Source organism: Lissotriton vulgaris, chromosome 6 (assembly GCF_964263255.1).
Source record: "Lissotriton vulgaris chromosome 6, aLisVul1.2, whole genome shotgun sequence".
NCBI classification, from domain to species: Eukaryota; Metazoa; Chordata; class Amphibia; order Caudata; family Salamandridae; genus Lissotriton; species Lissotriton vulgaris.
In genome coordinates, this window is record NC_141694.1 from 488,655,122 (window position 1) to 488,679,562 (window position 24,441).

At 45.0% G+C, this 24,441-nt stretch overlaps 1 long non-coding RNA gene across 2 annotated transcripts in view; it reads right to left on the reverse strand.

The window, feature by feature from the left end:
* Positions 1 to 4,322, reverse strand: part of LOC147707478 (uncharacterized) — a 232,880-nt gene extending 228,558 nt beyond the window's left edge. The window contains exons 1-2 of one of the 2 annotated variants that reach the window (XR_015296620.1): positions 3,846 to 4,322; positions 3,169 to 3,248 (exon numbers count right to left, since the gene is read on the reverse strand). This is a non-coding gene — a long non-coding RNA (uncharacterized LOC147707478). The remainder of the gene's footprint in view (positions 1 to 3,168; positions 3,249 to 3,845) is intronic. The other variant, XR_015296619.1, reaches the window with a different exon arrangement.
* Positions 4,323 to 24,441: the final 20,119 nt, after the last annotated feature.

The following is a 24,441-nucleotide window of genomic DNA, read 5'->3' on the forward strand; positions in this document are numbered from 1 at the left end:
ATTCACAGTGATAGAAGACACAAATTAAACTGACGAAGAGGAGGGGGGAGTGCGAGCAGAGGAGAACGATTCACAGCTAGAAAACACAAATTAAGCGGACCAGGAGGGAGGGGAGTAGTACAAGCAGAGGAGCCTGATTACAGCAATAAAAACCATAAATGGCAGTCGTGCACATGCACGAGCACGTGAACGCAAGCTGTAGGCCAGCAAAAGCCTCTGGTGGCACTTTTAAAAGCCACTTACTAAATGTCTCAAAGAGACATCGCATGTGCTGTCAGGCAAGATCTATAAACGAATACTGGGACGGGAGCATGGGGAAGGGGACAGAAAGAGAGCGGGGGGAATAAAGAGGGGGAAAAGGGGAGAGAGCAAGGAAATATGTACGCTCGAGTGTTCAACAGTAAATAAAACAGACCCCTTAAGTATGCATAAGGTTGCAACTCGTTCAGTCAGAACACAACGAACCCTAAATTCTCCTGGGCAGGACAAACACAAGACAGGAAAGAAAGCCATAAAATTAAGAGCAGAAAATGAAGTTAGGCAACAGATCCATCCAATCACCGGAAGCCCACCCTTAAGTATATATTTTGTAATGTAAACGGTAGGTCTGCCTGCCGACAGCTAAACTGTCTGTTAACTGAGACCGTAAAATAAGCCACTGCATTTTGATCAGTTAGCGCTGTTTACGCGTCCAAAGAAGGCAGCAGCTGAATATATTCTGTTCAGAAAAAACGAGGAACGGGGTCGGGATGAAAAATTAGGCCTAAACACAAATGAAGTGCTCAGTTGCTTTTCGACCCCAAAACACACACACACACACACACCCACACACACACACACACACACACACACTCTCTCTCACACATCAAGCTCAAGGTTGTTCTGTGCTTACATCGTCTTTTGCAAGGACACAAATGTAGTTGACACTGGCGAAAGAATTTCCATTGCTTTCCTATCTGCAAACCACGCCCTACCAAAGAACTAAGGAAGGGGAAGTGCTGCGATTCGACAGTGCGCTAGTTCCCAGCCTCGGGGGAAAACATAACTTTTACTGAACACCACCAAGGAAGAAAGGGAACTTGCTCACTAAGCAGCAATTATACTTTGCACAATTTATATGCCGAGCACGCCCGGCTGTAAAAACACCCCATCAGTCAAGCAGAGCTTGGGCCTTTGGAGTATGATTAACAGAATGAACTTTCAAAGGTCATCTAAATGTCAACACATTTAAAGGGATGCTCATGTTGGGAAACCTAGCACCACCCTCTTGCCCACCCATAATTCAAAACCTGCCATTCCCCAATAAGTAGCAACTAATTTAAACGGTCTATCCAGCACATGGAGACGGAATGTGGATTGCATGGCCACCTTATTTGAAATGTAAAAGACAGATAATTAGCTCAAGAGAACCTCAAGTCGAGTCCCATAATGCCATACAAATAATACGCGTTTTTACAAACCGGTGAAACTTTAGAGCACATAAAGCTGCCACAGCACATGCAGCTGTGAGTAAGGGCTAGCATACTGTATGAGGACATGTTTGAGGCCGGAAGAGCAGTTTCCAGCTCTCCCATGGGCTTGTGCCCCCCCCCCTCCCTTCATAGGAAGGAAGGTATAACGTTATGGTCTGTTTGCTAAACAAATGCTTATCTGCAAAAAGGTCTGGTATTTGCGGGTTTGTTTGTACAGCCGCTGCACATTTTGAACACGGTCCCAGTAACGCTGTATGAAGGTTAAACCTCAAGGTTACCTGCCATGGTAACAAACAGCAAAGTGGATGATTTAAAGTTCTTGTTTGCAGTCAGTTTATCTTGACGTCCGATCTAATTTATAGAGCTGCAATTGATGTTTTGTCCTTCCTTCTTCACGAGTTTCATGAGCACTTTCTTTGGGCAATGAACTTTCCACAGAGATCAAGAGCGTGCCTGAAAAGGAGGCCAGCCCCTTTTCATTAGTTGTGGTATTAAGAGATCATGGTCATCTTTATCCCTTCTAATCGCAGGAAATTACAAAAAACATGTCAACACTTGGTAAAACTTAATAGTTCTTTAATGCATACATTTGCACACCGATCTCAAATCCAGAGAGAATCTTCATAGAAAGGCAGAAAAGTAAAAGATTGTTTATTGAATTGTAACCCTTCCAAAAACAAGGAGCTCAGAAATGTATGAAATCATTTGTTATAAGGGTAGACTGATAAGCCCTGACCGCACTCCATATCTCCCTATGTCGTAAGTAGGAACGTTTGCCATATGCTGGTTGCAAAAGAACACATTACTCATAGGGCACGTTTTGGGAATTTGAAATTAAGGAAAAATTACCAAATAGTGTAAAGTTTGACTGATTTGTATTCTTGGTGACTAAATACAAACAGACGTGAAGCTCAAGTGTCCCCACTGCATTCCATCAGCCCCGGCGTTTCAGTCAAAAGTACCCTACAAACAATATTAACTTTTGACTAAGAACCTAGAGCTGGTTTAAGGTGTCACGGATGGGATGAGGTCCCCCATTTTTTTTCTAGAGTACTCCACACATGCATGAAGTAAATGTGAAATACCACATCGCTTTATGGTTCTTTTTAACTGTAATAAACTTTACTTGCTGTGATGTACCACATGCATATTTTCATCACTTAAGTCACTTCTCAATAGTGACCCACTCATAGCCCATTCTCAAAACAATCAAATTAGAATACGCAGTTGTCAAGTAGCCCCATATCTTTCTTGAAGGCTACTTTTCACAAGTCTTTTTATTTCAACAATGAGCAATACGCATACTAGGAGTTGTAGGCAAATACCCATGACTCAACTACAAGTCACAGTATGCGTATATAAACAGCGGTTGTAGTCACCACTAGACACGAGTTCAGCTGGCCACTATAAAAAAAAATTGTTTTATCCCCAACCCCATTTAAACTGCACTGATGGATGGGAGAGCATCGGCTCCCAAAGGGACAACGTTTTTGTGCATCCCACAAAAATAGTAGATACTCAGGTGCATTGTATTTTGTCAATACCAGCTATTGCAACTGCGCTTTTTATCTTGGCAAAGTCGGAAAGTGACAAAAACAGATAACATGCAAATAATACATTCCCCTTAAACATGCATTAAATAAAAGCAATCGAGCGTAAAATATCCGTGCAGTATTACCAGACTTTGGCTACCTACCTCTCACATGGTAGAACAAGCACTTGAAAGGCGGCCTGGTGCTTTTGTATTGCCCTTGACAGAAAGCAATCCTCTGTGTCCTGGAAAAAATATACAAGAATGCATATAAACATCTGCTGCTTAAGTTATCTTTTTGTATAACCATCGCTTCTTTTGTCTCGTTTTCAACTTACTTGGCTGAAGAGTCATCCGATTATTACCGACAGGAGTGCATTTCAGGGTTTAAATGTGGAGACTTATCACCTTCACAAGGGCATCCCATAAATACAAAGCCCACCCCAAACACGAACTCATTTTTATCGACAAGGTCACCCACTGTAAGTAATTACTACTAAGAAACCATCTGAGATATTTCCTTTGCATAAAAAAATATTATAATAATAGCTAAAAAACAAAGTCTAATGACCCGAAAATCTTGCATTGATTGTAGTAGGACGACAGTGCAATTTCATTGAAGACCTTTAACGAAGTTTGCGGAACATCCTCACCAAAGGTTAAAGAGAAAGCAAGCTTCCCACTGCCAGTATGTTTTCAAAGTTAACTGACATCCTTTTAGTACAATCTTTTGAAGATGTGCACAAGCAGCAGCCAAATATCCCGGGCGGTCGCTTTCTGACCCGCTTTCACAAACCCAAATAATTCGCCAAGTGTCTTAAAAGAATGAAAACTGCACTCACCAGAACATCTTGCAGAGCACGGGACCTAAAGACTCGTGTTTGTCATCTGGCTGCTTTGATACTCTACAGAGCAGGAAACGGAGCCCTGCAGCTTGTGGAAAAAACTGCCTGTCTTGGGTTCAACTCGTTAAAGAAACATAACACGAGGCGAGAAAGGGTCTACTTTTCTCTCGTACTCGCCATTTTCTTTGTGCCTGCTTTGATTTCCACTCTGCCTAACAGCTGGTGGCTTCTATCTGGCTCCCCAGTCCACGCTGCGCCTGGCAGCTCGCAGGTTTCACTTTCTCGGCTCCTCATCTGACCCTTGTATTATCCCACCGAACACGCCCCCCGAGCACAGCAGAGAAGCAGGGCGAAACCAACTTCTAAGTGAGTGGGACCCCGCACTTCACAGCCAGCCAAACCCAGTAACAAGGGAGAGAAGCGCTGACAGCTGCCTAGACTGTTTGTAGCTGCCTGACAGCCTCCCCGTCTAACGGCAGGATTCGAAACCATAGAGTATATAGTTCTTCTGGAGCTAGACATTACATTCTTAAAGGGGCAGTGCCACAGGAAGCCAGTATAGAATTCCCGCCCCCTGTTTAATTTCCATTCCAACGGTAGCGTCTCATTCTGAAGTGTATGCAACGTAAGTACTCCGGGTTTTTCACAGTCTTTGTTAAAATATTATTTTAAAGGTGTTTCCCAAAACAATGTACACAGAAACGATCAAACAGACTGCACACAAAGTCACATACCTGGTTTGCTAACATTCCGTGACCAAAAGAAGTAGACTTTGCAAAGTTCTAAACCTGTTAATAAGTATAACGATGATAAGAAAATGAAAACACACGACCTCTGTCCTGATGGGGTCATCACAGAAAATCATACTACATGCTACTGGCCCCTCATCAAGAGAAATGACCATGTAGCTTCTGACCTAACACACATCATGAAAAATAAATGGTATAAATGAGGTAGTATTGTGCACTTTGATCACGTTAAACCTCACTAACGCATCTGTTCATCCTCAAACGAGCCTCTGACCTGCTGGAGCATGATTATTTGAGAATAATCCTGCTGGATCGAGTCTAGTCATCCAGTGTGAACTACTATTTATAAATATTTACTAACCGTGTGATGAACTAAAACGTGCGAAAGTTTTAAGAAAAGCACAACGTAAAATGTGCAAAAAGCGGTCTAACACATTCAGAGTTTTCTTAAATCCGCAAAAAAAAATAATGCAGAAGAGTTATAAAGTGGAGAAACGAGAGATGATTTTTTTTTTTATGAGAGAGAAACTTATTAAATGTATCAAAAGATATGCAGGCTGGCTATTTTCCCTGCATTTCTGGACGTGACATGCTGTTGGTCCAAACCTTGATTCCCCTGAACTGAACTAGTGCATCCGTGGCACAAACTTGATTCTAAGAAATGAGATATGGTCCTCACCAGAAACAAAACCTACCTATGTCAAAGACTTGGCTCAGGCCATCTCCAACTACCATACCTGACACTGCCGCGATCCTGCTGGACACAGAAAAAGCTTTTGACTCTTTGGAATGGCCCTTTTTTATTTCGGTTATGCGCCGCATGGGCATGCCGGTGGGTTTTATCGCTACCACTGCATTACTATACAGCAAACCCACGGCGAGGCTACGCTTAAATGGCACACTATCACGTTCATTTTCCCTTTCCCGAGGCACATGGCAGGGCTGTATCTTGTCCCCCTTATTGTTCATTCTGGCCATGGAACCATTAATTCTTAATTTCCAGGAAAAGCATTGACACAGGGGCTTGCAATTCAACACTGAGCTCCTTCTGGTCTCGCTTTATGCAGACGACACAATTGTGTAAGTCAGGAACCCACAGGTCAATTTAGATCCACTCATCAGAGAAATCCTTAGATTTGGTTGCTTCTCAGGTCTCGGTATTAACTGGGACAAGTCAGTGATATTCCTTTGACCGCAAGTACTGTCCCAAGGGACTGTGAGTTCCCGCTCGACTGGTGCACTGATTCAGTCAAATTTCTAGGCATCCACATGCACCCGTACTTCGCCCAGATCATTCGTTTAAACTACAGGCAGGCAGTCTGCGCCCTGGAAGACCAAGTAGACAGGTGGTTGCAATTGCCATTGTCCATAGCCGGCAGAGTTGCGCTACTTAAAACGATTGTGCTTCCCAAATTTGGATATATTTTTAATAACATTCCCATACCCCTCACGAATAGTTTCTTTTTATCGTTGCGCACACAACTTTTCCGATTGGTGTGGGGTGGTAAACGAGCACACGTCCGGTGGCAGGTGCTCACCCTCCCATATGAGAGGGGAGGTTATAGAGTCCCAGACCTCCAGTTGTACTATTTGATAGCCCAATGTTGCTATGCTTATGCATGGTTCCATCCCGACGCCCGGATTCCTTATCTCCGCCCAGAGGTGGATTTTGTCCTACCAGAACAGCTGTCCGCAGTATTACCGAAAGGTATTCTCAGGGACCCAAAGGACATACAGCCAGTCTCCACTACATGTTGGGTCTGGAACAGACTAAAACACCTCGTCGGTGCCACTACACTATATTCCCCTGCACTCCCCCTCCGTAACGCACCATGCAGCCAATCACGGGAGAAACACTGGTACAGCGCACCTTAGCTAAATTCAACATTTCCAAAATAGGGGATGTATACCCAGAGGGACATGTCTTTTCAGACATGGATGACACACGATTTCTCGAGATCTCCTTCGTGGACAGTTTCGCCCCACGTCGGATTTGTTCGGCTCTTCACGCCAAACTGCCAACTTATCCCATTGAACCTGACCCCTTCACACCACTCACATTGCTGATAGAAAGCGAGACAGGGGCACATCTAATCTCTAAATCATATAAAACTTGTGCGCGCTCACTCCTGATAGAAGACACTGTGGTTTGCAGAGCATGGGAGCAGGACTTGGGCCGCCCCATCACTGACAAACAGTGGACAAAATGCTGCAAGGTGAAGGGAAACGTCTCTCTCAACAGTAGACATAAGTTGCTCCATTTAAAATGTATCCGCCGTATATATTTCACTCCCGCCATGGCACACAGTCTTGATCCGACCAGACCTCACAACTGTCTGAAATGCAAGGCCCCACATGCTGATTTTGCTCACCTTACGTGGACATGTCCTAAGCTGCAGGTTGATTGGGAGCAAGTACATAGCACTCTTGGATCCATGATTGGCCTGACTCTTATCCCTACGCCAGAGGTGGCACTGTTAGGCTCCACAAAAAAATTAGACGGTTTGCGGCCCTCGGACTCCTGCTGGCCAAAAGTGAGATCGCTCTACTATGGGGCCGCAGGTCGATACCCACGCTGCAGAACTGGATACGCAGCCTGGTCTTCTGTAACACTAACAGCGAGGTTTATGCCAGTACTGTAACTAGCTCGTCACTACCAAAAGATGTATGGAGCCCATTTAGATCGTACATTGAGAGCCTACGGCACACCGCATTCTCTCAACTGGAAAGAGGGTTAGTCCCTGAGGGCATGGGTTGATGAGACCCTCCCAACGATACTTGATTGCATGCATGCTGTTTTTTTTTTGCATATGCAGGAACAGCTTATATACTACCTAAAAACAGACGTGGGGGATTGTTAGGGAGATGCAGGTTGGTGTGTTTCTTGTTTGGCAATTGCGAGCCCCGCAGAGATTTACTTGTGGGTCTGTAAGTAAAATGATGGACAATGTTTACTTTTGTACTGTTCACTGTCTTATGAAGCTGTAATCTGTTGCCACACATGATCGCTCATGATATTATCTGTGACAAGTGTACCTTCATTGCTATATATGCTGTAATGGGATGAAAAGGAAAAATAAAGTAAAAAAAAAAACTACGATACCTGGCTAAATAAAACTGCAAATCAGCTGGTGCCTGAGAAAAAATGCACACATCATAGATCAACTCCCACTGAACCCTGGTTCTCAGATAAAATTAAATCTCAAAAACAATTATGTCGCAGGTTAGTACGAAGATCGAGGCAAAACTACAATGCCAGGGAAAGAAACCTATACAAAAACTTCATAAGAGAATACAAAATCCTGATCTTGAATCGTCCTACTTCACAAACAAAAATTGAAACTGCCTAAGACTCTACTGAAGAGCTTTTTAAAACAGTCAAACTGTTCGCCAATATCACAGAAAATAAAAACACCAACAACAATCAATATTTTTGCAACACTTTAGCTACTTTTTTCCAAGCTGTTGCTCGAATGTGAATTTACATTGAAACAATGAAAGACAGGAGGAGTTTGGCAAAACAGGTACAGTTAGTTTAATTAAACACAGCGGTCGGGAGAACACTGACAGAGTCGGGGTCGGAAGACTGTCTTAAAGTACACTGGTTCTGGCTGTGATTATATATATTTCACAGAGTGTCATAAAAAAATGTGTGCATTCCTTTAGACAAAGAAATCTGGGCCTATTCACAGAGTCATAAATCTGACCTGCTATGTTGCGCAGTTGGGTCTCGAGCTTGCGTAGACACAGTGCAGGCCATTAGGTACGTGTCCAGATGTCTGGATGGGGAGCGCGTTATCACTGCGTGTAGTGTGCATGCTGTGTTCTGATTGGCTGAGTGTTCCTAACTTCATGTGGCTTCTAACTTTCTGGTGTTTAGGGAACAAGCACCCCTCTGGCCAAATGTGTTTTTATTGGGGCCAATCTCTTGGTACCATTGTGGTGTTGCTGCCTATCTGTGGGATCAATCTGGGTTTTTTCTGTTTGTGCGTTTGTCTGTGGGCTACGTGTCAACCCACCTGTGGTCTATCAATCATTTGCTTCAGACCTAGGTCACAGTGCCTCCCTGACCATATATTTCTGACTCAGGGGTGAGGGGGAGAGGATGTGGCCTAACGGCTAGAACGTTTGACCTCGAAGCTGGGGAACCGGGTGGGGGTCTCGGCAACGATGGTTAGCATCCTGTGTGGACTACAGAGGACTCAATTCAGTCGCGAAGACTGATGTGCACCCCATCCCCAGAGCTGATGAGCTCATAGATAGGCTTGGGGCTGCACGGTACCTCAGCACGTTTGACTTAACGTCTGGGTACTGGCAGATTGCCTTGACTGATGGGGCAAAGGAGAAGTCAGCATTCTCTACACCAGATGGGCATTTCCAGTTCCATGTTATGCCCTTTGGGATGAAGAATGCCCCTGCCACCTTTCAGAGGTTGGTCAACCAGGTGCTGGTTGGGCTGGAGGAATTCAGTGCCGCCTATCTGGTCACAACTGCTTAACTTACAACGCCTCGGAAGTAAAGCCCTTCTGCTAGTGCCAAAGCTACCAAGGGGGTGAGCAAGGGTTATTTTGGGAGTGTAATCCCCTTATCCTGACTAGAAGAGAGGGTCCCTATTTGTCACAAGTACCTACCTGTGCCAACTAGAGACCCCCAAATCTAACACTTCACATAACCTTAAACCAAACAGGAGATCTTCATTCCCTTCCAAAACCACTAACACTATGATCACTTAGGAGGTAAGGGTTCATGTTTTTCTGAACATCAGACTTCCGTCTAACACTAGAATCACTGTGGAGGTTAGCGCACATGTTTTTTGGATCACCGGACCTCTGTCTGGACAGTCTCTCCGTATTCCACCACTTCCCATCACTCCACATGACAGTCCTGCCTTTGAGAGAAATGATATGTATTGGCTTGGAACATTTTGAATACCCCTTTGTTACAAAACCTGACAACCTCACATTGACCCAATCTCCTGCTTTAAACAAACCTTGACGTCTACCTATGGTCGGATCACAGGTAACATACTTGCTTTGTGACTTCTCACAACTCTCTTTCACCAATTCAGGTTTGACATTGGAAATACTCATATCCCGCATCCAAGGTCTTGCTAATTTGGTGAAGGCCATCCTGCCTTTAATAAGGCAAAAGGTGACATCTTGGTAGTGGCATTCGGAGTAGTGCGCAGAGCCCACAACAATTCTACCAACTCCTTCTTTCGATCCAATCCATTGGCCACGGACAACTGGATGCTGTCTCTTATGACTCTGTGGCATTGTTCCACCAATCCATTGCTGCGGGTATGATACAACGAAGTGGTGATGTGCTTAATGCCCCAGTGATTCATGAACCCTTGGAATTCTTTAGACAAAAATTGCACATCATTGTCAGTGGTGACCAGCTCAACCGGAGCTCCTTCTCGCAAAAGTAAGGACTGAAAAATCTCCAACACCTCCTCCGAGTTGGCAGACTTCACAAATTTCACCTCGGGCCACCGAGAACCATTATCCACGAATACCACATCATACCTATTCTGCTCATCCAAAACATACATGGGTCCAATGATGTCCAAACTTAACTTGAAGCATGGCTTGTCCGGAAAAGGTACAGCTTCAGTGGGACTAGGGAAAGTGACTTGGGTTTTGTCACTAACTGCACACACCACACAGTCCCTCACAAAATGTTCAATAGCCCGATCCATTCCTGGCCACCAAAAGATTTCGCTAATTCTCCTTTTCATGGCTCTCATACCTACGTGCCTTCATGGGCCAGAGCCAACATTTTGTTCTGCGAACCCTGTGGGACTACCATCAAATCCATTTGTCTCAAAATTCCCATGTGTATACCTAAATCAGGGAAAACGTGTTTGAAAGAGCTGACCTCCCCTACCTTGGGCACCCAACCTTTACCAAGCATCCCAATCACGACCTGAATAATCACATCATCCTGCACAGCTGTTTTCCACTCTTCCTCAGATATGGAACTAAACACAGACTGATCCAAATAAGCCATCACGCAAAAACCATCGTCTTCTTGCTCCCCTACCTGCATATTAGAGAGAAGCAACCTAGCCAGACAGTCCGCAAAGACGTTTTTGACACCAGGTATGTACTCCACTTGAAACTGGAATTCCATCAACCTGTAGTGCCATTTGGCAATGCGAGGAGTGGCATTTCTAGCGCCCTTTGTGGTAAAAAGGTTTAACAAAGACTTGTGATCCATCCGAATGATAAAATGAGAACCCCAAAGGTACTGCCTCAAATAATTCTCACCTCACCAACAGGCTAGGGCCTCTCGTTCAACACAGAATAGGTGCTTTCTGCACCTCTCAAGGTGCGGGATGCAAATGCAACCACAACCTCCTTGCCCTCTCTCTTCTGTAGCTACACAGCACCCAAACCATGCTGACAGGCATCTGTAATTACAATCAACAGATCATGTGTGTCAAAAGGTTGAATGGGAGTGGCACAACTTAATTCCAATTTAATTTGTTGGAACTCACGCTCTTGCTCGGACGATCACACAAAATATTGGTTTTTCTTCATGAGAAGTCTCATGTTGTCTGATTTCTCTCTGCACTTGGGAATGAACCTGGCATTCAATTCCAACATATTTTAAAAAAAATCGAAGCTGATCCTTATTCTGGGGTGTGGGGAAGTTTTTAATGGCCTTTACTAAATGCTCCTCGGGCTCCACGCCACAAGCAGACAGCCTATAACCCAAGTAGTCTACTTCACCCACAGCAAACCTACACTTCTCAGCTTTCAAGGAGACCCCTCTTTCATTAAAAATAGATAATACAGTGGCCAAGGTCTTGTCATGACATTCCACATTCTTACCATAAACTAAAATGTCATCCTGGAAGCATTTGACAGAAATTCCAGCAAACATGGCCTCCATGACTCTTTGGAATATCGCAGAGGCTGATGCCAGCCCAAAATGCATCCTTTTGAACCTATAAGCACCAGAGGGGTTAACAAAAGATGTAAGATGGCGGAGTTCCTTCTTCAGAGAGATCTGGTGATATGCAGAGGACATATGTAAAGTAGCGAAAATCTTGGCTCCCTTCAAGGAACCCAATATCTACGTGATATTAGGAAGGGGGTGTATGCCAACCCAAATCCTCTCATTCAAATCAATACACATCCTGAAGGCCCCATTCCCATTCCTAGCTAAAACCACATGAGATAACCTGTTATATCTAAAGTTTCTACCATACATCTTCCCTGTTTCTCGGCCTCTGCTGTTCAGCTAGTGAGTGTAGAATGTTAGTGTGAATGTGATGTCATTTGGAATGTTTGGTATGCTGTGAGTGGACTGTCAGTTGCATCCTGGGCTGAGCAGCAGAGAGGATGCTCCTGGTGGGTTTTGATTACATATCTACTGGAAAACCTATCTTACCATCTAAGAAGAATACACTTATCATCTGTAACCTATCCAAGTCTTATGGAACTCTTTACTATGATATAACATAAATTGGCGACGAGGTGGATCAAATCTATGCGTGAGGACTTTCTTCAAGTTCCTTAAGGACCTTTGACAAGCCTCTTAAAGGTACACTTATTCAAGTTTGTACTTAAAACAATCCTACGTAAGGATTTGACGCCCTCCTGCCCCACCAGTGTCCAAATTTCACTGAACAGCCCATGGACAAGGCGTAACTTTCCTGTTACATTGTTCTTCCTTTCTAAATTCCTGCTGCCTTCTTCAAACAGGACATTTGCTTCCTGCTACCTGCTGTTTTCTGCTACCTGCTTCAAACAGGGCATATGCTTCCTGCTACCTGCTGCTTTCAGTCTGATCTCTACTACCTGGTGTCTGCTTCTTCAAGTCAACTTACTGCTTGTCTGCCTAAATTTGGTACAAAAGGGGGTGGTGATGGACGGAGCATCTGAACCAATCAAACACTCACACCCAGTCAAGAGATCTGGGTTTAATCCATCCCCATTCTTTAGCCCACTCTGCCACCCCAGTTCAGACAGGCCATATGCAAATCAGTCTGATCCTGTGCCTCATGGGTACAGTCCAGCCCGAACCGTCAAGCCATGCCTTCCCTGGACCGGAAACAAGCTTCCTAGGGCCCGTTTCTGGCATTACAGCCGTCTTCAGCCAGGTTTGCTTGAATCCAGTGGCAAAGTGAGCAAGGGACTCACATCTGAGCATACCCTGCCAACTTATGGCGAACAAAGCGGTACAAAAGGGGGTGGTGATGGACGGACATCAGAACCAATCAAACACTCACACCCAGTCAAGAGATCTGGGTTTAATCCATCACCGTTCTTTAGCCCACTCTGCCACCCCAGTTCAGACATGGCCATATGCAAATCAGTCTGACCCTGTGCTTCATGGGAACAGTCTAGCCCGAACCGCCAAGCCATGCCTTCCCTGGACCGGAAACAAGCTTCCTAGGACCGGTTTCTGGCATTACAGCCGTCTTCAGCCAGGCTTGCTTGAATCCAGTGGCAAAGTGACCAAGGGACTCACGTCTGAGCGAACCCTGCCAACTTATGGCGAACAAAGCGGTACAAAAGGGGGTGGTGATGGACGGAGCATCTGAACCAGTTTTCAGTTTTTAACGTCTTTATTTCGAATTTTCTTCATAAAAGACACACATATAAGCAAAAATACATAAAATACAATTAGTATAACAAAGTCATAAATATTTATAAACAAACTAAACAAAAAAAAATAACGAAAATAGTTAAAAATCTCAATTAAACATACATATAAAGACGTCAAAGGAAAATTATTGAAACATTTAAGTATATATATATATATATAAAAAAGCAGATCGTCAATACTGGTCAAATCAAAATATAGTAGGCTAACATACTATTTGGGTTATTCAGGTCGAGGTGCTACGAACTGACTTAATCCTTATTAACCAAGCCCACCTAAGGAATTTGGCCATTCCGATGGATAGCCATTCAGAAGTGTTAGTTCTCAAAATATACAATGCTTCACTACTCACTCGGGTGTTTAATCTAGTACATATAGGTTTTAACCACTTGTAACGTGGTTCACGGTAAGCAGTGCATACAAATAGAAAGTGACCTAATGTTTCTTTACAATCGGTACAACAAGGACAGAGGGATGACTCTGACTTCTGCCAGCCACTAGTAAAAGCCCTTAGTGGCAGTGTACCTACACGAAACTGATGATATAGTTTCCTATCTAATGTTTTAAGGATAACATTCCAATAGGTCTCTGTGTGGGGGACTGCTTTATAGAGCAAGAACTGGCCTGTCAAGTTCGGTTTCTCCGAAAGAGCAACGTGTTCTTCTTTTACCGTGGACCAAAAGAGAAGTTTAAAATCTTTCTTAGAGGGAAAGGTATGAGAGCCCGGCTCAGACCAAAGCAAGGGAAGACCCATTTCAATAAGAGTGTTTCTGATTAGCTTTAACCATGGTATATCACCTGCCCCCTGTTGCATTCTCACATCCTGTAGTTCTTGAGCGAACATGGCAAGTTCCGGGGTAGACCAAATGCGTCTCCATAACGCCACCATCCTATAGAGGGCTTGATGTTTAATGGAATAAAAGCCCATATCCATCAAGAGTGGTAGGACTAGTGTTGAGGGAGGGAGACTGACTAAATTTCGAAATAATTTATTCTGAATCCTATCTAGGACAGCCAAGTCCACACAACCCCAAATATCGGCCCCGTATAATATGGCTGAGCTAATTTTAGCACTATAAATTTTGAGTGCGGGCAGTACTCTTTTGGTCAAGGAACACCGCTGCTCCTTCACTAAGCAACCGGACAAGCGAGCAAATTTCAGACTAAGCGCCGCTATTTGCTCTTTCCATCGTAACCTATAATCCATTGTAACACCAAGATATGTCATTACTTCAACCTGCTCCAGACTAGACCCATTCATTGAAACATGGCCCCTCAGTGGTTTATTCTTTGTCAGGACCATGAACTTGGTTTTATTAATGTTAATTTCTAGATCGTTCTCATTACAGAAGTCCACGAATTTGTTTATAGCTACCTGTAAGCCCTTCTGAGTTTTAGCCAGTATGAGAGTATCATCTGCGAAAATTAAAGGGGAAATATTGTCCCACCCAGTGATGGAGCATCAGTAGGGGTATCTGAGAGGAACTTGACCACCTGATTAATGAAGAGTATGAATAGGGTGGGGGCCAGGACACAGCCCTGCCTCACTCCACGGGTCATCTGAACCAATCTGTTTTGGTAGATTTTATCTATTTCATCTGTGTAAGAACTGCAGTGTACATTAAGCCTGGGTTTGGTTTCATCAAGCGTCTCAGCCGTAGCCCTGCAAGTTGAATGTTTCTACACTGAGATGGCAGTGTCAACTTCTGATCGGCTCCTGTTATTGTCAAGTTGCTTTTCAGGCTCTTTACTCCCTGTTCCCAACTTGACATCTTGCTCACTGTGAGTATATTTTCTGATATGCCGCCTAAGCATTCCCAGCTGTGATTTTTCAACTTCAGAGAAAACGGAGATCAGCCCACTCAGTTTCACATTAATTTTCTTTATTGCAGTGGGACTTGGCTGTGTTCTTTCGGTAATGGCTTTAATGTCTTTACCGACTTTCATTTCAGGCACTATAGTGTCAGTTCAACCGCCGTACTTCCTTTTAAAAAATGCTGAAACACACACCATAGAGAGCGCTCTCTTACCTGTTGATTGCGCAGCTCCATGGAATCTTTTTTGTGACCTCCGCCACAGGCAGGGTCTGTATGCTAAGAAGTGCTGTGAGCCTTCCGGCTCAGCCTCACCGTACGTGCCGCCATTTTGGGTTTGTCCTTTTCTTCTTTATGTGGATTGCTGTATTCATCTTGCCAACCACGTTTCTGTTAATTACGAACAGCTGCAAGAACTTCCATACAAACCTTTTATGCACTGTGGACAAGACTGTGATCTTCAATTTTAATGGGGACTTTTCTTCATATTTCTACCAGGACCTTTCTTGCTACTTTCACTTCGGTGTCCCAGGAGCCTGATGTTCTGATGTACTTTGGGGCACATTGTCTTTCTGCAGCCAGCCCTATCGCCATCTGTACAGAGACGTATTGTACGTTTTCTCCCTGCTTTCCTTCCTCATCTCTTCATGCAATTTCAACTTATGTTGCGGAACTTCTGCAACGCTGCTTTGCTCATCTAAAGGCTCCCCTCCTACGACGTTGTAACTATTTACTCTATTTTTTTCACCTGCATTCATTTCTGTTTGACGTCCGTGGAGCCATATGTTTCTGAGGTATTTTCTATTGCTTTAGTTTACAGTTTACAGTTTTACCGCTTTACTTCAGACGCCTTGCAGTGCTGCAATTCAAGTTATCCTGGCACTTAAGCAACGTCATTTTCTCCTTCATTTTTGGCTCCCATTACTACGGCGCTTTACTATTATGTGTTTTATTATTCTACTTATGCCTGCATTGATTTTGTTATTTTGCCATGTTACCATGCTATGTGTTTATTCATTTACCTGTAATAATTTATTCTTGAATGTACTTTTTATCATATTACTATACACATGCTACTGTTTTATTAATGTATCTCTTGTTTGACATGCACTTTTCTTACGTTTTGCTGTTTGTACTTTGTTGTGGAGCATTTTTCCTTGTTACTCTAATTTTTTACATGATTTTTATTTTCTATGCATTTGTTATATTGTGCGCAGGTTTTCATACCGGGTCTAACTTGAGGTGTGACTGAATTTCTTTGCTGTGTAGTTCAGTTTACCCAGATCGCACCTTCCCTGCATTTTCATATGTGGTCTAACTTAAGGCGTGTCTGAATTTCTCTGCTGTGTAGTTCAGTTTACCCAGATCGCACTTTCCTGGAGCATTTTTTGTTCCTCTGATTCTTTACATGTGTACTTGATACTTAAAATGTAATTGTCATATTGTGCTCAGGTTTACTTATGTGGTCTAACTTGAGGTGTTACAGAATTTTCTTTGCTGTGTAGTTCAGTTACCCAGATCGGACTTTCCCTGCATTTTTCACTTGTGGTCTAATTTAAGGTGTGACTGTATTCTTATCTTCAGTGTGGTACAGTTTACACAGATCGCATTTTCCTTGCATTTAATTTTCGTGATTCTCTTTAATACGTTTTCACCATTTTCTTTTCTCTACATATCTTCGTTTGGTTGATGTATTAGGTGTACACCAGCTGTTTCTTTCTTTACTTTCATTGTTTCCTTTGTTTCTTTCTTCCTGTTGCTGTGTTCAGTGGTTCCATACTTCTCGCTAGCCTGGCCAGTTGGTGTAGTTGTGGTGGTCACACTCTTGCATTACTTCTTTGTTAGTTTTCGTGGTATTATTTCTTCTTGCTCATGTAAATTTTCTCCGGTTGCTTTTCCGTACTTCTTACTTCAATTTCTCTGCTAAGGAAGGAGATGTGTGTCTTTTCTAATTTTGTATTCCTTTTGTGCTGTATTATTTGTCATACTGTTCTCACTTTGTACTTTATTACATTTTCTTTTCCCTTATTGCTTATTTTTAACATCACATTTCACCTTGCTTGTTTTTAGTATGCTTTTTTTCATATTTATGTTCATTTGCAAATCTTCTACTGCAATTTTTCATTGATTATACTGTGATGTTACTGCAATGTTGCTATTCACATTTGCTTTCTCTCCTTGTTCGTTGTATAAAGAGGGAAGGTGTGCTATATCTAAGGTTTCTACCTTACATCTTCCCTGTTTCTCTGCCTCTGCTGTACAGCTAGTGAGTGTAGAATGTTAGTGTGAATGTGATGTCATTTGGAATGTTTGGTATGCTGTGAGTGGACTGTCAGTTGGATCCTGGGCTGAGCTGCAGAGAGGATGCTCCTGGTGGGATTTGATTACATATCTACTGGAAAACCTATCTTACCATCTAAGAAGAATAAACTTATCATCTGTAACCTATACACGTCTTCTGGAACTGTTTACTAGGATATAACATAACCATTCTGAGCTTTCAATGGGCTCAATGAGACCTTGCCGACAAAGAGATTCTAGTTCGGAAGATAACTCTTCTCTCATGGCAAAGGGTACACGTCTGGCTTTATGTATTACAGGTTGGACTCCCTGCTTTAAGATCATGCGATGCGAAAATCCCTTGATTTTTCCCCAGATTTTCATTGAAGACAGCAGGGAAGGACACTCTCCAAACATGCGCTCCCAAAGCCCAAACTGATTTGAAATCTTCCTTGACTAGAACCTGTTCGGGGCTGTTTGGGTCTAAAACGATACCGAAATTCTTCTGTTCTAACCATCCCAAAAGAGAAGGTCCCTCCTTAACCACATATGGGTTGGAGTGTCCTTTGAAAGTTAGGAGACAATCAAAGTCACCCAGAACTTGAACTGGTTTCCCCCCATAAGCTACAGGCTTGACCAGAGATCAACACTTCCGCTTTATCACCCCATAGCGCGGAATCACAGCATTTGCCAGACACACACGCTCCATGCAAATTCCAAGAGACATTTGGCTCACACGCAACTGAGATCCTCATGACCACCATCACTGTCAGGATTAGATTCAACATGTGATATACTGTCCTCAGACAGGACCTTGTTGGAGAAAGGTTTGTTTTGTATCAGCTTGGATTTAAACACTTTGGAGAAATTACCCTTCTTTCTACATTTCGCAAAATGTTTATCAACGGCAGGACAAAAAGATGCATTTCCTAAATGGCTTTTGCTGACACACCTGTAACATTTTAATTTTCTTTGCTTATCTGACTTGCTTTCTTTCTTTTTTATCATATCCTCCGCAGAACCAGCATGAACTTTAGATTCCAAAGCCATTTGATCCATATTCAGTGTAGTGAATTCAATATTCTTGGCACATTCTTAAGCTTTATCTAAAGTTAAATTCTCTGTAGTCAAAAGCTTCTCTTGAACTTTCTTGCAATTGTTCTTTTCAACCAATTGGTCCCTTAACATTTGATCCTCAAAGGTTCTATAGCCACAAGTTGCAGCTAAGACTCTCAAATCGCTCATCAAAGCATCCACTGGTTCACCAGGTAACTGCTTCCTCATGTAGAACCTGTGTCTTTCCATGGTGACATTACACTTCTTTTTAAATCTAGCATCCATCATTTTTATGGCTGAAGCATATTCATCCACTGCATCACCCCACCCATAGCTAGAGCTGCAGGTAAATGCTTTAAAACTTTTCACCCTTACGTCCCCAAAGAATGACGTAGTAAAGCAAGTTTTTTCTTTTGAGTGAGAACATCTGCCTTAATAGCCTCTAAATAGACTTCAAAACCCTCTAGCCATGATTGCCACTCGATGGGAGGATTACCAGGGGCTGACAGAAATGGAGGAGGCGGTAAAACTGATTGTTGCATGTTATAGTGAAATTTGGAAAGAGTACCAGATGTACAAATCACCGACTTGCACGAAGTTACTGATGAAGGAATACATTGTAAAAGTGCAATTGTATCTGGTGTGCAAGTCTCCGACTTGCTAGTAGTGCGAACAGTAAGTATCACACGCAAAAAGCAAATGTTCAAAAGAGCGATGCCAACAACTGCAGACAAAGAGGTGTGCGTTTCACCGATACGCAAGCACTATGCTCAGCAAGAAATTCCAAAAGGAAATTGTTCGGATGCAAACGTGAACAGGGAGTTGACACTGTTCAAGACAGTGCACTTTGTTGCCAGGATACACAACGGGGCGTGGTCACAGTTGCATCAGCACGTCCTGCCGGGAAGGAGATCAGAGACACAAAGACGACCGTTGCCAAGTAACATGCAAGAAACAGCCATGGCCAGTGACGTCAAGGCAAGAAATTCCCCAGCCGGTAAAGGATAAACACAAAAAAAGAGGAAGCCAAAGGGGAACAGCCCAGGAACACTGACCATAAATGACTGTACCAGGAAGTCAACTGAACAGCGCAACTCAGCAAGGGCAGGAATTATCCAGGAGCAAGATCCCCTGCTGCGCTGGTCAGAAACAACGCCAGAAACATGATTCTCCGCTCTGCCGGTTCGTCAGGGTCCAGGTCCAATCGTCGCCACTTGAAAGGAGTAGAAGCCCATACTTCAGGTGAGTGGTTTCTTCAGCTGTATTGAGTACGCAGTAAATGGACTGGTCAGGGCAGACAACAGGAACCAATTGCTTCCAACTGCACCCAACATTCCACATGCCACCGTTCCACCCCGGGAACAATCGTCACAGTGGCATGTGCACATAACAACAAGTAAGACCCAACACTGATATCTTCGGGTCGAGTTTGCGCTATATAAAACTCCCCCCAAACAAAAGAAATATTGAGTGAATTAGAAAACAGTGATTTGAGTTAGTTGTTATGTGTACATATATCGTGGCGTACATTGACATAGTATTTTCCAATATTAACAAAGCTAAGGTTGAGGATGTATATGCAGCTTCCACCGCCAAATCCACATCGACTTCCTGGTCCTATAGTGAGATGCCTTCCTCAATCAATTTAGAAACTCTTACTTCGTTCTCAGTATTTACAAAGGATCAGGTACTAAGTCTGACTATCCATGAAGTCCAGCTCCCCTAATGACCCTTGTCCCCCAAAAAGTATTTAACAGGTTCAAAAAACAATCTCAGTTTAGTATGGTGATCCTATTCTGATCTTTGATATGTAAGGGTGGAATATGTATGCGGAGTGGGTAGTAGATGATCTAAGTGTGTGTAATGGAATGATATCAAAACTTGTCCCGGTTGGAGGTTCAGACATCTGCTGTTTATGTCCAGTAAGGAAAAATCTTAGCTTTCCTTACTGGTCAATTTCCCTATGTTTAGCTAGCTGGTATATATAGGGGTCCCTTGCTTCCTAAATAATCTGCTGTTTATGTACCAGGACAGTGGTAATAAAGTATTTGGGAATACATTTGACTGCGATTCATCTTTGCAGGTTTTGGTGACTATCAGGAGTTATCCTGGTACAGAGGACCTACGCAAGAATAATTTCTCAGACTAGCTCGGCTTTGAAAGTGGAGAATTATGACTTCAAGCTTTTCTGCTTATCTAGACAATGCAGATTGAGGAATTATTCAACTAATTGGGTGTGAAACATACATCCATCACTTCTTAGTACAAAGTAAACTTTTTTTTAACCTTTTAACTCTTTGTACGGTTGTCGTATCACGAGACGTGTGAGGGTTAGCAGCTGCTGAGGTTCAGGGAAGAGGACGAGAGCAGCAGCAGGAGGAAAGTGGAGCGTGCGAGTTAAGGCAGGCGAGAGGTGAGTCCAGTGCACACTTCAGTCCTCTGGGAGCCACGCATGTCAGCTCCCTGTTGGTGCGAGCGTGTGCCCTATCAGCTGTGAAAAAGACGCACATCGGCAGCCAAATTCCTGTAGAAAGCATGCAATCCCACACATAACAGCCCCACACATAGCAGTCTCCTAGTACTCAATGCCGGCTGAAAGCACACCTGCTTCCAGGCCGCTCCAAAACGGACCCACGGACCCTTCTCCTGCCACACCTGCAGCTTCACCTGCGACAGAACCACCAAACCTCCAAGGACTGGACCCCACCACCTCCGCTGCATACTCCTCAACACCCGCTCCGCACGCAAACACGCCGTCGAGCTCTGGGATCTGCTTGACACCTCCGCCCCAGACATGGCCTTCCGGACGGAGACCTGGTGGAATGACTCCTCGGCACTCGACATCGCCATAGCCATCCCGGAAGGCTACAAGATCACCCGCAGGGATCGCGCCAACGGAATCGGAGGAGGAATAGCCATCGTCCACAAGTCCACCCTCAAGGTCGCCACCCACGCAGACGACACCCTCAACACCGCCGAACACCTGCACTTCCGGATCCACACCGACCCCAACACCTCCCTCAGAGGAACACTCATCTACAGACTCCCGGATCCCGGGCTCAGTTCAGCTACTCCATCGCCGACCTCTCCAGCACCCACGCACTCGCCTCCACGGACTACATCCTCTTCGGGGACCTGAATTTCCACCTCGAGAACAACAACGACGCCAACTCCGCCACCTCCGCCACCCTGATCGCCAACCTGGGCCTCAGACAACACGTCACCGCACCCACCCACGCCACTGGCCACACGCTGGATCCCGTCTTCTCCACAGGCTCCCACGTTACCTTCTACCACACCACCGAACTCCACTGGACCGACCACCGCTGCATCCATTTCACCTTCAAGAAACCAACCACGTACCACTGCACCCAACAGCTGCCTCGCCGCTGCTGGAGCAAAGTCACCGAAGACCAGCTGATCACCTCCCTCATCAAGAACCCACCCACCGACCCCACCAACCCAGACGCCGCAGCCCGAAACCTCAGACAGTGGATCGACGACTGCGCCAACACCCTCGCCTCGCTCAAGAAACCCTCCAACAGCCACGCCAACAAGAGAGCCACCTGGTTCACCGACGAGCTCCAGACCTCTAAACGCCCATGCCAGAAACTGGAGAAGACCTGGCTCCACAAACGCACACCGGACAACCACGCAGCCCACAAGGACGCCACCCGCAGACACCACTACCTCATCAGATTAGCCAAGAGATCCTTCTTCAAAGACCTCTTGGATAACAACGCACACGACAACAAAGAGCTCTTCAGCATCGTAAAGGAACTCTCCAACGCCAACGCCATCCCGCCCTCACAAGAACTGTGCGATTTACTAGCCATCTTCTTCCACCGCAAGATCGCTGACATCCACAGCAGCTTCAACACCACGACCGCCCCGACTACGCCAGACTCCACCTCCCCTGTGAACACCACCAGCGCCAACCACCTGACCTCCTGGTCCAACGTCAACGACGACGAGCCACGCAAGGTCATGAACTCCATCCCCTCAGGATCTTCGCCTGCCCACACCACCTATTCAACAAAGCAGACGCAGCCATCGCACCCCTACTACGGAAGGTCATCAACATCTCCTTCGAAACAGTGGCATTCCCGGAACTCTGGAAGCACGCCGAAATCAATGCTCTCCTCAAGAAGCCCAAAGCGGACCCCAAGGACCTCAAGAAATTCCGACCCATCTCCCTGCTCCCGTTCCCGGCAAAGGTCATCGAGAAAATCGTCAACATGCAATTGGCCCGCCACCTCGAAGACAACAACATCTTGGACCGTTCCAGTCCGCATTCAGATGAAACCACAGCACCGAGACAGCCCTCATCGCCGCCACAGACGACATCAGGCGCCAACTAGACAACGGCAAAACATCAGCCCTCATCCTCCTGGACCTGTCAGCCGCCTTCGACACGGTCTGCCATCGCACTTTAAAGACACGCTTCCAAGAAGCTGAAATCCAAGAGAAGGCTCTTGACAAGACCACGTCCTTCCTCTCCGGCAGAACGCAGAGCGTCCGCCTCCCACCCTTCCGATCCGAAGCCACCGACATCATCTGCGGTGTCCCCAGGGCTCATCCCTCAGCCCAGCACTATTCAACGTCTACATGGCCCCCCTCGCACAAGTGTCCCGCCATCACGACCTCAACATCATCTCCTATGCTGACAACACCCAGCTCATCCTCTCCCTGATCAAGGACTCACACACCGCCAAAACCAACCTCCACGAGAAAATGAAGGCAGTCGCCGATTGGATGAGGAGCAGCCGTCTGAAGCGGAACTCGGACAAGACGGAGGTCCTCATCCTCGGACCCACCCCCTCAGCCTAGGACGACTCCTGGTGGCCGACCACACTGGGAACAGTACCAACACCCACCGACCATGCATGCAATCTAGGATTCATCCTCGACTCCTCCCTCTACATGTCTAAGCAGGTCAACGCCGTCTCCTCCTGCTACAACACCCTCCGCATGCTCCGCAGGATCTACAAGTGGATCCCGACCGAAACAAGAGGACCTGTGACACAGGCCCTCGTCAGCAGCAAACTGGACTACGGCAACGCACTCTACGCAGCAATCCCAGCCAAACACCTACGACAACTACAACGCATCCAAAACGACTCCGCCCGACTGATCGTCAATGTCCCCTGCCGCAGCCACATCACACCCCACCTGAGAGACCTACACTGGCTCCCCGTCGACAAGAGGATCACCTTCAAGCTCCTCACTCATGCACACAAAGCAATCCACAACGCCGGACCAGCCTACCTGAATAGCAGACTCAGCTTCCACACTCCCACCCACCAGCTCCGCTCCGCCAGCCTCGCCCTCGCCGCTTTCCCCCGCTTCCAACGAACGACCTCCAGCGGCAGATCCTTCTACTACCTCGCCGCCAAGACCTGGAACACCCTCCCTACCCACATATTGCAGACCCAAGACTTATTCGCCTTCAGAAAACTCCTCAAGACCTGGCTCTTTGAGCAGTAGGTGCACCCCCCTCCCCTAAGCGCCTTGGGACCATCACGGGTAAGTAGCACGCTTTACAAGTACTCTGATTGATTGGCTGATTGATTCTTTGGGAGCAGTAATTGGCATATTCACAGCGACAGACACTCTTAGAGAGTGAACAGCTTGTTGTATCTTCACCAATGAGTTTTAATATTGATACAGAGACATGCACACTAGTGAGGTACAACGCCTGTCTGTACAACTCGTTTCCACAGCGACTGGCATACATTTCCTGATCTTTGGAATATTAATTTAGTTAACACGCTTTAGTAAGTAAGTAAGTAAGTACAAGCTTTATTCGAGATTATTTCTCATAAAAGCAAAGCATAAAATTGAACATTTACAGAATAAAAACATAACATTTACAGATATAAATTCATATCGGCGTTCTGTGCAGCTCATACAATATTGGCGTAAAAATTACATATGACAAGTAGTTTTACATTTTTAGACAATAGAAATAAAAATATAAATAAGGAAAGCCTGCTTAACTGTTCCCCCCCCAGAAATCGTCGCCTGATTGCCCATGCCCATCCCAAGTATTTAGCTACCCCAATAACTATCGAT